General features: G+C 42.6%; 1 protein-coding gene across 1 annotated transcript in view; it reads right to left on the bottom strand.

Annotated features, from left to right (window-relative positions):
* The window catches only part of st3gal4 (ST3 beta-galactoside alpha-2,3-sialyltransferase 4), a 35215-nt gene extending 22301 nt beyond the window's left edge, over positions 1-12914 (bottom strand). Inside the window, exons 1-2 of the mRNA XM_020649063.3 lie at positions 12583-12914; positions 67-134 (exon numbers count right to left, since the gene is read on the bottom strand). The gene's annotated coding sequence lies outside the window, so the exon portion shown is untranslated. The remainder of the gene's footprint in view (positions 1-66; positions 135-12582) is intronic.
* Positions 12915-17032: the final 4118 nt, after the last annotated feature.

Genomic DNA, 17032 nt, shown 5'->3' with positions numbered 1-17032 from the left:
CACTGAGCCTTTAGGGAGCTGTACAAGAACCAACAACAACAAAAACACATCTACAGAACATCTTACCTTTTCCCTCTTTCATTGCCAATTATTCAATCATCAGGGTTACAGGTGGAATGTGTCTGGGCTTCTCCCTGCAGTCAAAAACAAAACAATATGTGAGATATAACAGCAACTGGAAAATATCTGCACAATTAATTTTGCTTTCTTTTCAAGATCTCTTTGTATTTAATTGGGAAACCAAAATAAAAAAAAAGCAGCACTCGGGCAATCTCCATTGTTTTTCTAACATTTAATACACCAAACAAGATATCCAATATTAAAACAGAAGCAATAATGTTCTCACTGCTGTTTCAGATGTCCCTATAACCCTCATGTTTTATCAATATCAATAACAGGACCTGTGCCCTTCAGCCCTCTTATAACCCCCCACCCTCTCGAACATGTGGGACTTACAAAAGCTGCACACACTGTAGCTCCCAGGAGCATGAAGTACAGGAAGCACAGAAGGCACAGAAGGCACAGGACCTCCTCACAGACACCATAGGCAACACAGAGATCAGAGCAGCACAATAGCTGGCTGTGTGTGTGTGATACAGTGAGAGAGAGAGAGAGAGAGAGAGAGAGAGAGAGAGAGCGGGAGGGCGGGCGGGGTTCGGAGAGCAGAGAGGGTCAAGAGCTGCACTTTGTGGCTTAATGATACAGACACAAAAAAAAAAAAAAAAGTCAATCTGAAGATGTGAGGGACCAACAGAGCCCGAGCACAGGAAGGTTTAGTCCTGTCAGAGATGCCCTTCACCACAGATGCTTTCTAAAAAGCACCGCTGCAAAGTCTAACCATGGATCAGGAAAGAAATGAAGGCAGACCACTTAAAGAGCTTAGTCACACACTGTAGTGATTAAAGATGAGTCAGGCAGCACTGTGGAGGAAGACTAACTCCAACAAAGGCACTTCATGGGAAAACAGTGTCAATGATTTACTTGGTTAAAGCTCCTTCCTGCCATTATCTGATGAATGATGAGGGCTGACATGCTAATTCTAAAGAATGCTGATGTTGAAAGCTAATTATTACAGCTACAAATGTACGTCAACAAGCTTTTATTTGTGTTCTATATTGAAGTCCTCGTTGTGTTAGAATAGCTTTGAAAGAAGATTAGGATATAATCCTGATAATATTCTTAATATGCAACAACACCAAACAGTTTGATTGTAAATTTGTATGATGTTTTAATTCTGAGCTGCTGTAAAGCTACCATAATGGCATGTCCTTTTATCATACATCTTCATGAATATAGATTTAAAAAAAAGGCTGAGTAGTTTATTGTGATTCTAACAGAACTATATGTGCTTACAATGTGTAGACAAGTGATGATTGAAACAATCTTTTGGAATGCATTTTCACCCACTATCTGATGTCTTTCAACAACAGGCACACGATCTAAAAAAAAAAAAATCTCATCTGCACTCTCTTCACAATAGGGAATCACCTCTTAAACACATAATCCCTGAATTTAATCCAGCCAGAAGAGCTCAATCTGGAGCCCATTTGTAACATTTTGACCGCGTTTATGGGGAAAAGCTTCAAAGAATTTGCACGCTAGAATCAAGTCTTTTGACATCCGAAAAGCATCTGCATTTTAGAGGTGACTACACGGAGCCAAATGAGTGTTGACTGTGCTGTCGATGAAGTGTGAGGATTCCCTGAAGGGTGTTGTGGGGGCAGTCATAGGAAATTGTATTCTTGGTGCATGCTGTTCTCCAGTTTCTAAACCAATAGGACAGAGTTAGCATTAGCAAGCTAGCAAGAGAGCTAAACCATGAAGTAAAAGTAGGGGAATGGATAATGCTTCAAATAATAATTCATAAATAAACATTTAAATGTATTGGGTAAGTTAATAGTTTGCAAAACAGAATAATAAAAAGTAACATATTTAGATAGGCATTCTTATAAATGGTCAAACAGTCAAATACATTTTTGATTTTCTCAGTGTATTTTAAAATGGGGGGAGCAAATTCGCCCGGGGGGGTCGCCGGGGTCACCAGGGGGCGCTAGTGGGGTTGCACAAACTTGGAGGGAAGAGTTACATATCATTGCATATCAAATTCAGTTTTTTTTTGTATCTTTCAAATTGTCAAAAAGTAACACACTACTATAGCCAATCAGAATCGAGCAGACACTATGGGTTGGTCATCTGTCAACCGAAAGGTCTGGGGTTCAATCCCCAGCTCCTGAGGTCACATGTCGATTCATCCTTGGGGGAGACACCAAACGCCAGATTGCTCCCGCTGCATCAGTGATGTGTGAATGTGTTTGAATGGGATAAGTTCAAAGGGACGGACATCTTAAACAGCAGCCTCTGCCATCAGTGTGTGAATGTGGTGTGAATGTCGAATGTTACCTGTGGAGTATAGGCAGAAGACTTAAAAATTGCTACACAAGCTCAAAAAGGATTTATTTTACATATTTAAAATACATTTAAAATCATCGTTGTTAGACTAGCAGTTCAACGCTGCTCGCTGCCTTCAATGCGACATATTGCACAGCCTGACTTCATATTTTTCTCTCGTCTTAAATAGTGCAAAAGGGAGTTTTTTTTAAACAGGAATGTTCTAGAAAATTAACTTTGTACAGTGAACTGCCATTTACCACCTTTGAGTGACACTGAGGCTTCTCCACGATGCGCCAAAAGGGACAAAATAGCATCCTACCACCACCAGGGTCGGCCTCATTACCCTTCAGAGTACATGAAGTCTTCATGATGGAGTCTAATCCCCAAAGACTTTGCACATTTATTTCCTTTATTGTTAAATAAATAATGCTGCTGATGAAGCAGAGGGAGCAATTCTGGGTTAAGTGTCTTGCCCGAGGAGACATCGGAGATGTTGCTGCAGGAGCTGGAGATCAACCCAACCTTCTGGTTGAGACACGACCCACTCTACCAGCTGAGCCACAGCCGCCCCAATGTATACAACCCAAGGATCCATGAAAGCCTGTTAGCATTTGTGCAGGGATCTCTTAACAGTGGAGAAGGCTATTGGATAAACAGCAGCAAAATTCCCAACTGTTATTTTAGCAAAGCTTTAAAAAAAAGTTTGTTAATGCTCGGAGAACTACTTCACACATTAAGATTTTCTCATAGTCCACTGCACAGCTCCTACATTACACTTTTTGTACATTTTGTGTTTTTTATTTTTTATATTTTACATTTTTAAATTCTATTTTATATCTTGTAATATCTTCTTATTCTGTATTATTTAAGTTGTTGCTAGTTCTGCTTTATTTCCTTGTTAATTGTCTAGCACCAATACACCAAGTCAAATTCCTTGTATGTGTAAATGTACTTGGCAATAAACCCCGATTCTGATTCTGATTCTGAAAAGGTATCTACAAAGTGGGATTTAAACTTTTAGTCAAGGGTTTTAAATGACATTTAAACTCACCATACATTAAGTTCAAAGTGAGTGCATGTCTTTTTATGTGTTTTAACTTCTAGAAGTTATGGTGGAAACGCCATTGTATGAAATATACGATGAAACAATAACCATCAGGATAAAAAGTTACAGGATATCAATTTAGTATACGAGCAGATATAATCCTAATCTTTGCTATGCACTCTGGTGGATGTAAATAATGCAGTAATCTGTGTCTTTGTGTATGACAAACACACTGTAAGGCACGAACACTCTGACTTCATATCCTCTGTTTTGAAATCAATGTGGTCATAATTAGTCAGATGAAAGTTGCAGTTTGGCAGCCGCTGATCTTTTCCATTTAGTCACCACAGACCACATTAAGATAATTTCAACCAAGGTCCAACGAGACGAGCATGAAGCGCAGAGGCTTTACTTTCTTTTGAAGGCTGTCTTGCAAAGTAGGAGCTTTAGCAGCCGGCCTCATTTGGTTATCAGGATAGTGTGCGATTTGGGGAGGAAAATCAGTGGAGCTATACTCACAGGTCGGTGAGAGGAATCTCTCTGATTGGCTGTTCAGAGCTTTCATTTCTCTCCAGCTCACAACACAAGTTCAGGAAAGCCCCTTGAGCATGCCGCTGTAGTACCCATGCTTTCACCCATTAGTTACTTATTTTTTCGCCTTGGCCTCTTCTTTTCTTTTTCCTCTAAAAGACCAAGGGCTGACAACACCAGCACCATTTTCAACTTTTCAAGTAGGCTATACCTATAATACGAGTGGTGCGCGACAGCCGTGTGAAAATGGTCTTCCCGTATCTTATGGTGCGTTCCATTTGATCTCAGAAGTCGGAAATTCCGAGTTGCCATTCCGATATGTCATCAGGAACGCCCCCTTAAGTCGGAATTCCGACTCGGAAACTCAGAGAATCTTCAGTAGCCCGAGTTCAAATCCAATATGGCTGCTACGTGCATCTGCAGGGATGTTTAATCTGTAACTCTTTATTAGCAGCTTAGTCGTCTTTTTGTGAAACTAAATCAATCACACCGATGGTATGGTGCAGGTTCTCTCTGTGGAGGTGTTGTCATGTTATTTTCGGTCATAAACTATCACGTAGTGTGTTGTTATCGTCTGGTGTTAGTTAACAAAACAAAGGTACTCCTGGAGGGGTCCATGTTGCTTTTCCGACTAGTTCCGGTCGTTCTTTGTTGTATTTTAAACCAGATTAGCCCATTTTGGTCCCTTGGAACCAAAATAAGGTGTCGGTCCTTACACTCCACATTACAACCTCTCTAAAATATGTCTCCTGTGTCCTCCAAGTAAACAAAACTGTTTTATTTATCATGTTACTTAACTCAACAAGACAGGGGTCTAAGGGTAAGGCTATAATTTAGGACCTTGTGTCATTTCAATAATGCTATCCATGCGTGTGTGTGTTTATTTGCAAAACTGGAGATGATGTTATACAACACAAGGACTCATGGAGGTCACCGGTCCAAGAGTATGATTACATTTGCCTGAGATGAATGTTTGGAGGGCAGATATGTGTATTCATCATGTTCCAAAAATTGATTGATTCATGCAGAAATGAATGATTCATACAGAGGGCATGTTGTGTTGTTTCAGCTACATGACATCCAACTCGCTGAGACTTCAATGCAATCGCACCGAAAACGGTGCCAGCAAATACCAGGCTTCTGTTTTTACCTTGAAACCTGTTTGGTTACAAATGTTTGCTGACATGTTGAGTAACTGATTCTTCCTTCTGTTTACTATCTTTTTGATCTTCCATTTATAAAGATTGGGGTGGGATGGGGGAGGGCAGGAACTGTTTGATGGTTGATGGAGGCGGGAAGGGTTTTGCTTTTTTTATTTTTATTTTTTGTTCGTTTTTGTTTTGTTTGTTTGTTTGTTTTTTTACTGTGTTTTGTTTTGTCCTGGCTTTATGGAGAGGTGAAGTGTACCTCGTTTTTGTTTGTCTATTGGGTGTTACTATAATAAAAATTATTAAAGCCATGGGACCATGTTTGTATAATTTTCCAATTTGAAGTAAATGCTTTGTTCACGAGATCCTAAAACTCCACAAGATTGAACAACTTCACTGTAAGTGCAATACACATTGGACAGATGGCAGATGTCTATAGTCAAACATCCACCCCACTCTCTCCATATCATTTGTCAAAACTCAGACTTCAAAGGTGATGTTAGCTAAATCGTGTTCTAACTCTAAACCAGTGGTGTCCAAACTTCTTTTCTTGTGGGCCAAAATTGTCGTGTTAGAATCGCTCGTGGGCCACAGGTTTTGTTTTTTTAAATATAGTTGAGAAAATAGTAAGGCTTTGTAGATCAGAATCAAAAGGCTCGCTAAAGAAACCCTTTAATAAACGGAAATCAAATATTTTGATTTCTTCATTCTACTTTATTTGTTTTTTTCTCAGAATCAAGTCTGTAACGTGGTTCATTTTTTTGGAAAAGCTTTCTTCATTTAGCTCAGGTCATTAAATTACGGTGGCCAGTAGAGGTCAAACGATCAGCAACTGATGAAACGACATAGATTTTAGAAAACGGCCAGCATATATAGGAACACTGCACATTCAAAAGCAAATGCAAACTACCACAACAAATGCAAAGACGCAAACACGCTGCAAAGACACAAACGCGCTGCAAAGACACAAACACGCTGCAAATAGGCAAAACAACTGCATAAGCATCAAACGCACTGCAAGTTAATCCTTAAATGGAAGTGCTCCAGGCCTGTAGGGGCGCTATGGAACTGTTTACTTCGGTTTATTTACGGGAGAGAGTAAGAGACAGCTCGGATCAGAAAGTTATGTTTAGATGGGGAAGTTGTATCGTTGAAAGACACAGGATAACTTCAATGTTACTGAAACGCGGAGATAAAGCGAGTCCGACCAGGATTTTGACATCCATGAGCTGAGTGTGGGTCCGTCACTGCAGCCCCGGGATGCCTGGACCTACTGCTAGCTCTGGGGCTACGTGCTCCAACTCCAACTCATCCCTCTGCACCCGCTTTCCCAGCCTGACACTTGGTGCTTTCGCCATCCCCGGTGTCCAGGTTGAACTCGCTACTCATCTCTTTGCAACAGTTTAACATTCTCCCTGTCTTCAAACATTGACACTTCACCCACAGAGAGCCCTCTGTCCCGGGCCTGACAAGTTCAAAATCCTGGCAGACGGAAGTCCCGTAGCCTACTCAAGCCGGGCAACGGTGCCGGTAGTCGGACAGCCAACTTAGTAAAGCTACCACTCAACAAGACCTCATTTCTCAAAGTTGTGTTTTCCCCCCTACATGATATAAAGTCGTGTTTGCGCACAATAGAACGTGGTGCATAGCCCCGATGAAACCCTGCTCTGGTGAGAGGAGTCTTGTGGCTCCGGTGGTGTTTAATTAAATTCCAACCCAGTCTCATGTCAAAATGTGTAATACCTACGTTGGTCCACAGTGCAAAACGTAGTAGTTTCACAATAATGGCTCTAAAATTGTGACATGTCTACGTTTCCTTTTTCTATTCTTTTGTATAGGCATACCTCAGGTCACGTGACTGCCCAGTTTTCCCCTGGCAAAAAAAAAACATGGCGGACATCCCTTCTATTTTCGGCAAAAAATGCAATATTTTAAAATAGTTTGAGGCTTAAGTGTCATTTTGATAACCTTTCTGGCGACAAATGTACATTGTATCTTCATAATCTTCGTTCGGTTTATGTTTCTGATCTTTAGTTTGTTCGTTTCTACGAAGATTCTTTCAGGTCTCGCTAGAAAAACGTTGAACTCTTGCGTTTTCTACCGTTGCTATGGTGGTTGCTATGGACGCTATCAACAACGAACTGGAAGGAAGTGGACGTTCGGTTCGCGGCTCTTAAAACGGGTTTACATCAGACCCTAGACATCAAACTAAACTCCGATGCAATAAATAATGATTTCTGTTACATTTTTAATGGATGCCTTTCATTACAACCAAATTTAATAAAACGATTGGAACAGATCGATGCATATTAGCAACATTATAAACTATAACATGTAACAATACATAAAGACAATACTGTACAGTTTGTGTGATTTATATGATTTAATAATTTTATTTAACAAAATAATCCTGACGGATTAGATTAATACCAGAAAATGCAGTCAATAAAGTAAACGGCCGGCGATAAAAACTACAAACGGGCGCATGACACTGACATCAAATAATGACGTATTGATAATCGTCACTTGTGAGTGACCTCTTTATTAGATCTTTCAGGGGGTATTTACTGATGTTTTTGGAGGTTGGTTTCAAAATCACATCTTAAATCTGTGTTAACCAAAGATCCCATTCCAGGAATCTAAGCAAAATCCCATTCAAAAAGCCCATTATGCTATCGTCTGCCAGTGTGCTGCTGACATGCGCAATCGTGCAGTCACGCCCACTGTCGGTTTAAAGGCCGAGGGCGCGTTCACTATCGACTCAAGGCCCCCCGCCCCCCTCTCCCTCCTCTCCGTAGATTCAAATTTTAAATCCCTTTTTCATACACTTATGTTTGACCTAGAACCCCCAAATTTTCACCAGTTGTTCATGAGATTGGGAACTGTCAACAAAAATCAACTTCCTAGGTCTCTTCTAAGAGATTTTGTGAGCCCACAAGTCACTTAACGCCCCACTCTCAATTTGCCAAACCTTTCACAATTGAAACACTTTTATCAAAACATCAAAAAAGGGTGTTAAAAAGTGTGAAAATGTTCCAAAAGACAGATGGTCATTCTCCACTATATGCTGTATGCTTTGTAAACAAGACTGATGTTAAAAACTCCTTTTAAAGGTGCTTAAAAGAGCTAATTTGACCATTTGAGGCCTAGCAGAGACATGAAGCCTTTTGACCTGTTCAATCCTGTTGCTCTATGAAAGACATTAAACTGAATATTAAAACAATGACTGATGACAAATTAGATTAACTCTTGTATAAGGAAAGAAGGATAAAAAAGTACTAGGATGAATTAATATGGACAAGAACATAAGAGATTTTTACTTTTAGCCATAATTCTAAACCAAGCACTTCAGGCTGTCCTCCAAGCCTATAGTTCCCCAGATTTCATGATATACTTACACCAAAACAAACAAACAAACAAACAAAATAAAATAAAAACATTTTATGTACTGGGCTTTGAAAGAGCTCTATGAAAGTATGACTGCAAGACCCCTTGCCTATGAAATGAGAATATTTAAGTTTTTGGCTTAGAGCTTAACGACATACATCGTTGGAAAGGTCTCATCCTGGAGAGTAACATATGTGAAGATGAGGTTTCAACATGACCCCTGTTTTGAAATAATGCCCTTTGAACCTTGACCCAAGGGCATGTTTGAAGGTTTATACCTCAGCAACAAAAGGGGCTACAGACATGGGAATAACTGTTTTAGAGAGGTCTTGGAACAAAGTACCATGAGAGGGTAGTCAGCTCACCAAAACAACAGGGGGAGCTGCTATATATGGTTAAAATACATTTTAACAAATGTATCAATTATTTTTTAAATATCTGATAACATAAATGTGTTAACCATCCAATTAAACTCCCCTCTGTACCCTCAATTAAATATATATTACTTCTTAGGTAAGGGAAATACTGAGATTTGTCTAAAAGACTACAATTCCTCAGAGTCAAGTCATACAGCTTGATACTGAATGGCGCCATAATTGTAGTCTTTTCCGTTTCCAAAAAAAGGTTGTAACGAGGATTATAAAAGGCTTACAAAAGATATATTCACTGAATATGTCACGGATCTCGTGTGGCCAATGTATTTATTGCATAGTACATATATGATATATGTTAAAATAAAGTACATATATCAGTTAATTTCGGATATTTTGACTGTTATTCTGGAAATGGGAATTTTGGTAGTTATGTCTGGCGTTGTGCACAGAGGGAACATAATTAGGGTTGTACAAAATGTACTTACTAAAGCCGAATGGGTGTATATATATATATACACACATATACATATTGTAAAAAAAGTGGTCAAATCAAAACTGTTTTAATAGATAGTATTAATCTGTCAGGATTATTTTGTTCAGTAAAATTATTAAATCATATAAATCACACAAACTGTACAGTATTGTCTTTATGTATTGTTACATGTTATAGTTTATAATGTTGCTAATATGCATCGATCTGTTCCAATCGTTTTATTAAATTTGGTTGTAATGTAAGACATCCATAAAAATGTAACAGAAATCATTATTTATTGCATAGGAGCTTAGTTTGATGTCTAGGGTCTGATGTAACCCGTTTTAAGAGCCGCGAACTGAACGTCCACTTCCTTCCGGTTCGTTGTTGATAGCGTCCATAGCAACCACCATAGCAACAGTAGAAAACGCAAGAGTTCAACGTTTTTCTAGCGAGACCTGAAAAACTGAATAAACGACATCATTCGCAATGGATTGTGGGATGGGTAGTTCCTTGACTCCGGACGAAAATGATGTACACAGTCTTGAACCTTTACCTTTGTTGTTTTTAACGCCGTTTTGGTACCGAATTGAATGTACTATGGTCACAAGTGTTGGGGTAGCTTGTTGTCTTGGTCCCAGGCGCCAATCTCTTGATATAAGGATTTTGTGAAAAATCAATGGAGGATTTGAATGGGAAAATTTAATTCCGGAACCAGAGCAGCCGAAAAAAGAGCCACGAACCGAACGTCCACTTCCTTCCGGTTCGTTGTTGATAGCGTCCATAGCAACCACCACAGCAACAGTAGAAAACATAACAGTTCAACGTTTCTCTATCGAGACCTGAAAGAATCTTCATAGAAACGAACAAACTAAAGATCATAAACATAAACCGAACGAAGATTATGAAGATACAATGTACTGGGCAGTCATGTGACCTGAGGTGTGTCTATACAAAAGAATAGGAAAAAGGAAACGTAGACATGTCACAATTTTAGAGCCATTATTGTGAAACTACTACGTTTTGCACTGTGGACCAACGTAGGTATTACACATTTTGACATGAGACTGGGTTGTTAAATTCACCTCCCCGTCTCCCTCCCACATCTGTGAGCGACCTGAGCGGGGATTCAATGAGAACAGCCCCGGTACGCCAGGAGAAGCCCGGCACCGTGTAGCCGATGGTCCGCACCGTTTTTAAACTATAATAAAACAACAAACGTCCCGTTTGACTCCGGGGAGGACCGTACATGGTGAAAAAAAGATGAAAAAGAAAAATAAGATAATGTGCCAATTTTAATCAAGGCCTCGGGCCAAAATCTTCTGATTCTTCATTTGAAGTCACGGGCCGCAAAAAAATCCCCTCAAGGGCCGCAAATGGCCCTCGGGCCGCACTTTGGACACCCCTGTTCTAAACGGTGTGCCTCAGGTCTAAACACACAAACAAGAAGCTCCTCAAGGGGGCAGTATTGAGACTCTATGGTATGTGTACTTTAAACCAAAGCAAACTATGGATCATATGGTTTGTCCCTTTTTAAAAAGAGAAGGTTCATTCATGATATATGTTCCCTTGTGTTCCCTCTTTCTTGTGAACAAGAAGAACATATTTCTTGTTTGAAATGTTATGAATGATGTTGTACTCGTGAACACAGTAGTGACTGTTTCCAGTCATGTGAAAGCTGGCTCGTGTGTCAACTAGCAATAATCAAACAGCACTCATTGATTATTTTTTTTTAAAGTAAACTGTGTGGACAAAACAAACGAAGACATTACGCTTAAAAAGATAATCTATAGCTCAGGAATGTTTTCATATCTTTGTCCTAATTAAAACCTTGATTGTGATGGGTAAACTAATATCATGCTGTAATATTCATTGGAAGGACATCAGCTTTCTGACCGGTCTATTATTGTACTTAATTATCATCATTAAGAATGCAGGTGAAACAGTATTGATACTGCCCAAGACAAGTCACATAAAACATGAACACAAAGAAACACGTCTAGTTTGATCATTTTTGCTCTCAGGTATTAACATATTCAAAGTTTTTAGTACAGCACTCTCCAACAGTGATGGATTTATGAATACACTCTCCTGATATCTGTGGAGATAACAAGGCAACACAGGGATACAGATCAAATCATTTATTGGCCAATTGGAAGAGTGAACTACACTATGAAGCTTTCAGGTGAAAATGACAGCGTTGCTATTTTTTTTCATTTGATCTTTTACAGCACTTCTGTACACAAAGAACTCGTAAATTAACTCTGTTTGATTTGGTCTCCAAATAAGGTTGAGATAATATTGTCAAAATTTCCTTCAAGTTTTTCGCAAACATCCTATTTTTTACAACCCCTTATATTCTTACTTGACTTATGTAATGATGTCATTAACAGAAACTGCTTCTTTGTATTCATTGTTCATATGACTCGATAGCAAAAATCTTAAGCTGGATGCTGCAAAAATGAATTACACTTTGTCATGAAGCCAGCAAACAATAGTTTGATTCAACTGGCCTTAAAAACCAACCTCACAGCAGTGTGAAAACTTTTAGGCTAAAAGCAACATCAGTGACAAATAAATTAATAACTTGAAAAGGTAAACACATGCTGCATTACTCTACAACGAGGTGAATTGGGAAAATAGTACAGAATCTAAAAAAAACATCTGGATTTGCAGTAGTAGGTAGCACAAAGGAGTATTGCATGAGAAATAATTAAAATGTATTTAGTGTACAATGCATAGCTCCTCTGTTCCTGCACTTTCAGCATTGACCAGAAATATTTGCCAGCAGATTTTTTCATCAACTTTTTATTAAGAGAGCCAGGAGGCTTGTGGTTAAGTGCCATTGTTAGCTTCTGCTGCATTTAAAGCCTGATTCAATCACACTGATCAAAGGGAACATATTAACTGTACTGTGATTGACAAAACTTAAAAAAAATAAACAAGTTGTTTCCCTTAACGAGCACAACGCATCCAATCACATCCCAATCTCTCTCTCTTTCAATCAAACAAGTCAACCAAACAAATCTTAGTAATGACACTAGCCCTAATGTACAGAGCACGTCAAATTCAATCTGATACCTTGTGACCCATTCAGAACAGTTACATTACATCATGTTTATGTCTGTCTGTCTGCCTGCCTACAAGCCTGCACACACAACTCCTTACAGACACACACACGCTGCTTCTCAGCGTTAGCTCCAACGCGTTTTGTAGCCTTCAGTCTTTACTCACCAGCGGCGCTCCCAGACAGATGAGCTTTTATTCCGTGGAGCGAGCCTGTTGTACTGTACGCTGATGTTGCAACCAACTTCACGTTGCTTTTGGGTGGCAATCCCTGCGTGGGAAAAACGAGGACTATGTGGTGAAGCCCGCAGCGCGCACACACACGGGTGGAAGCAGTGATGTGACGTGCGCATATAAGCTCATCCCTTCCTCAGAACAATGTAGCGGAAGCAAGAACCACGGAGGGTAGTTGACTGTGGGGACTGAGTGGCATGCAGTCTGCAGGCAGATAGAGCAGTTTACTGGAACGCTTTCTCTGTTACAGCGCGTTCCTCTTCCTCTGAAGTGCAGAGACACGCATGCGCGTTTGGGTACGCGCACTGGAGACAGCAGATCCACATACCGGGGCTGCTTAAATTTACAAGCCGAAACCTGACGGTGCTGTCGTTGAACTTAAATCGACATGTCTCATGTTTATGTCCTGTTAATATTAAAAGCCCAATGTCCTCTCAGCTCGCCTCAAAGTAAATGGACTTGAGCTTGTAAAGCTTTCATTCCGAAAGGGAAAGCATCTGGATCGTCTGGTTAGTTGGCTGTGATTGTTTTCTGCAGCCATGAATGAAAAGATAACACAGCCATGCAGGGACAAGTGGTCACCTCAGAGCCCTGCATTCCAAATACTTTTTCAGTAGCCTACAGAATAACATTTTAAAAAATAGGGCTTACCTAAACCGACATATTCATAATGCAGAGTACGTCAATAGTAGGCTATTTGATAACAATTATTAATGCAGGCAATTCCATGTGTCATATTTCACTTAAATGTGCAGCTGGTAGGCTAAATGGAAATGTCAATTTAACAAGGTCTCCATGCTTCATTTCAATTTACAATGTGAATCTGCAGAGCGAGTGGATTAAAGCTGTCAGATAACTGAAGAATAAAATAAATGCCTCTGACATGTAGCAGATCTACAGTATAAGAATCAAGCGGCACCACATGGAATTACTGAAGTAAAGCTGTAGGCTAACCTGGAAATTATTGCCCGTAACTCTATAATTTTCACCATTTTGAATGAGGAAAACATTGATGTCTATCCTTTTGTTTATAACAGATTAATCAAATTAAGATGATATTGTAGCGTTCTGCTTAATGAAGTTAGTAGACGTTATTCAGCTTGCATGGGGGTTTATTTCCAAACTTAAAACAGGCTACTGTAGGCCATAGCCAACGCCAAAATAACAAACCTCCAGCCTCTCTCCTAGTCACAACAGACCTCGGCTAAGCTCACACACACACAGATACAGACCCCGCAGTCCCACCTTTCCTCCAGCTTTCGACCAATCACCCACTTGAACAACCTGCATAGACACTGTCACAGGCACAGGCTTACGACCTCTCAGAACACTGCTGTCAATCTAACACATTCACTGACATTAAGGAGAACTCAGTAACAGCCATAACAGTCCTTATCTTAACTAGGTCCCTCGCCCTCGAGGGAGCAAACAAAGTCTTTCAGACAGGGTGGAAGCCTGCAGACTCTTTGCGGCCGCCGAGGCCTCAGGATCAGGGAAGGGGAACCAAGGGAAAGTCAGAGGTTAGAAAGGGAGAGTGAGGCAGGGAAGGGGAAGTTGGGCAAGGTGAGTGCAGTTCTGTCTGTGTTGGGGAAGCTGAGGCACTCGTGTTGTTGAAGGGCCCTTGCTCAGGGGTCAGGGTAGTGTCCAGTGATCCATGTGACACGCCCACCGGTCCTTGTGGTGTGGCAGTGCCCCTGTATGGAGCCCCTGTACCTATCCCGGTGCAGTGCAACCTTCCTTCCTCTGGGGGGCAGCTGAACCCTGTATACCACCTCCCCCAGTCTCTCCAGGATCCTGCAGGGACCCACCCATTTGCTGTCCAACTTTGGGCACCTGCCCTTTTTTCTCTGAGGACTGTACACCCAGACCAATTCTCCAGCAGTGAAATGCCTTCCCATGGAATGTACGTCGTAGTTCCTCTTCTGTCTCGCTCCCGCCCTCGGAAGATGATCTCTGGCGAACTCATGAGCAGACTCCAAGCGATCTTGACGTCTCCACGCGTAGTCGGGCCCTGGGGGGTCCAGAGGAGCATCAGGAGGTTTACCCACCATCATTTCTGCTGGGGTACAGATCTCCCTACCTAGCATCAGTAGTGCAGGGGAGCAGGAAGTGGAGTCCTGGGCAGCAGACCGATACGCCATAAGCACAAGGGGAAGGTGGGCGCCCCAGTCACGTTGATGTTTGGCCGTCACAATTGCTAGCTGTTGCGCCAGCGTACGGTTAAATCTCTCGACTAACCCATCACTCTGTGGGTGCAGGGGTGTAGTGCGGGTCTTATGGGAGCCCAGTTTCTCACACATGCACGCGAACACCCGTGACTCAAAGTTCCTGCCCTGGTTGGTGTGGATGATTTCAGGGGCCCTGAATCTGCTGAACATTCCCTCCACTAGTGTGTCCACTACAGTCTCTGCCTCCTGGTCTGGCAGGCTGTATGCCTCCGGCCACTTAGTAAAGTAGTCCATCACAGTGAGGATGTAACGGTTCCCCCTATCTGTGCAGGGAAATGATCCAAGGACGTCAATCCCCACTCTCTCCATTGGGGACCCCGTTGGGAACTGTTGGAGATGGGCATGAGACCTGTCTGTAGGGCCCTTACGTGCCGTGCAACTGTCGCAGCGGCAACAGTAGTCTTCCACGTCCCGCCTCTGTTGACCCCAGTAGAATCCCTGCTGGAGGCGTCGGAATGTTTTGGCAACCCCGAAGTGTCCAGACCCTGGGCTTCCATGCATTGCTCGGAGCACTGTCTCTCTCAGGGCCCTTGGGACCACCACCTGCCACCTTATCTCACCTGTTGCAGGTTCCTTCCAACCCCTTTGCACCCCCTCGTACAAACGCAGGGCCTCATACATGGTCCAAAGGCCCTTCGTGGCTCGAGAGTTCATAGTGACCTCCTCCCATGGGGGTCGGGACAGGGACTCCACCCACGTGAGCACCGGTCTGATGTCTCCATCTTCCGCCTGTTGTCGCATCCACTCTGTGGCGTCTACAGCCATTGCTCCCTGGCTGATCGGTTGAACTTCCAGGCCCACTGCAGCACATTTCACGGGGGGTTACGGTTCGACTTTCTGGGTCCACAGTATCAGCAGCCGTCAGTATAGCAGAGCCGGCGACAGGAGCTGTTGGATGGCTCAGTAAGTCCTGCTCTTTGCATCTCCTGCAGTGCTTTGTCAGCCGTCGCTTGCCTTGCCAGGGGAAGGCGCCGAGGTCTCATCCTAATGGGCTGTGAATCCCCAATTTCGATGTTGTGTTGGATGAGATCTGTGTGGCCCACATCATCTCCTGACAGTGAGAAAGAGTCTTTGAACTCAAGCAGAAGCTGCCACAGCAGATCCTGTTCCTTGGAGGACAGTCCATCAGTGTTATTTTTCCAAACCTCCCTCACAGCCAAAACTCTGTCCCCCATGGCAGGAGCTGGTGGGAAAATAATTTGTGGAAGGGCAGAGGAAGCTTGTGACACAGATGAAGCCAGCTCTGGCTGAATGATAATGGTGGGTGGGCTGCAGGTGGTAGGCATGAGCAGGCTGGGGAAGGAGGTGTGGTCTGTAGCTGTATCAGATGCAATGTCCACCGTCAGCAGTGTAACATTATGAGTCATAGGGCAATGTGGTTGGGGTAGTCGCTTGTGCATTTGAATGACATGTCCATCAGGGAAAGTCAGGGTCCCCCTCCTTGTATCAATAACACAGTCCAAAGCCCCAAGAACATCTATCCCCAGTATGCAGTCATCAAGGGACGCGACCCACACCGGGCAGCGAACAGACTTCTTCCCCACGCCAAGTGTCACAACGGTCTCTCCAACCCTGTGACTGTCTGAAGCTTGAACAAGGTGGGGGAGAAAGTGGTTACACTGTCCAACACGTCAGGTCTCACCAGAGTTGCTGAAGAGCCTGTGTCCACTAAAGCAGAGCAGCCCGTCTTTCCAACAGTCAAAGGGGCGTACCAACAGTCCCCGACCCAGGTCCGGCCCAGCACCACAACTCCAGTTCGCCTTCAAGGTCACCCATGGCCTGTGAAGTCCCCATGTGGTCGGTTTGCTTTAATGTCACCACACCTGGTAACCGTCGGGACGCAGTCTGGGGGGGCCACACAGTCCCGTTAATGCGGACCCCATCCCGTTTCCCTTATTCATCGGGCCGTGTGGGTAGTGACGGACTAGGTGGCCAGGCTGTCCACATCCCCAGCACACTCTCAGGCGAGGCCCGGTTTGCTGCCCCTCCTTCAATGTGGCAGCTCATACAAGCTGGGTCAACTCAGCCACCCGGGCAGGTTCAGCTTTGTTCAGTTCAGTCACACTTGCAGCTCTCACCTTCAGTGATGGGTCAACTGTTACCTTTGAGGGGTGAGCGGATAGCATTTCTCTCTCTGAAGCCAATTCCAGAGCTTC

Source organism: Labrus bergylta, chromosome 11, assembly GCF_963930695.1.
Source record: "Labrus bergylta chromosome 11, fLabBer1.1, whole genome shotgun sequence".
NCBI classification, from domain to species: Eukaryota; Metazoa; Chordata; class Actinopteri; order Labriformes; family Labridae; genus Labrus; species Labrus bergylta.
The sequence above is the reverse complement of the archived record's forward strand: the minus strand, read 5'-3'. Positions and strand labels throughout refer to the sequence as shown.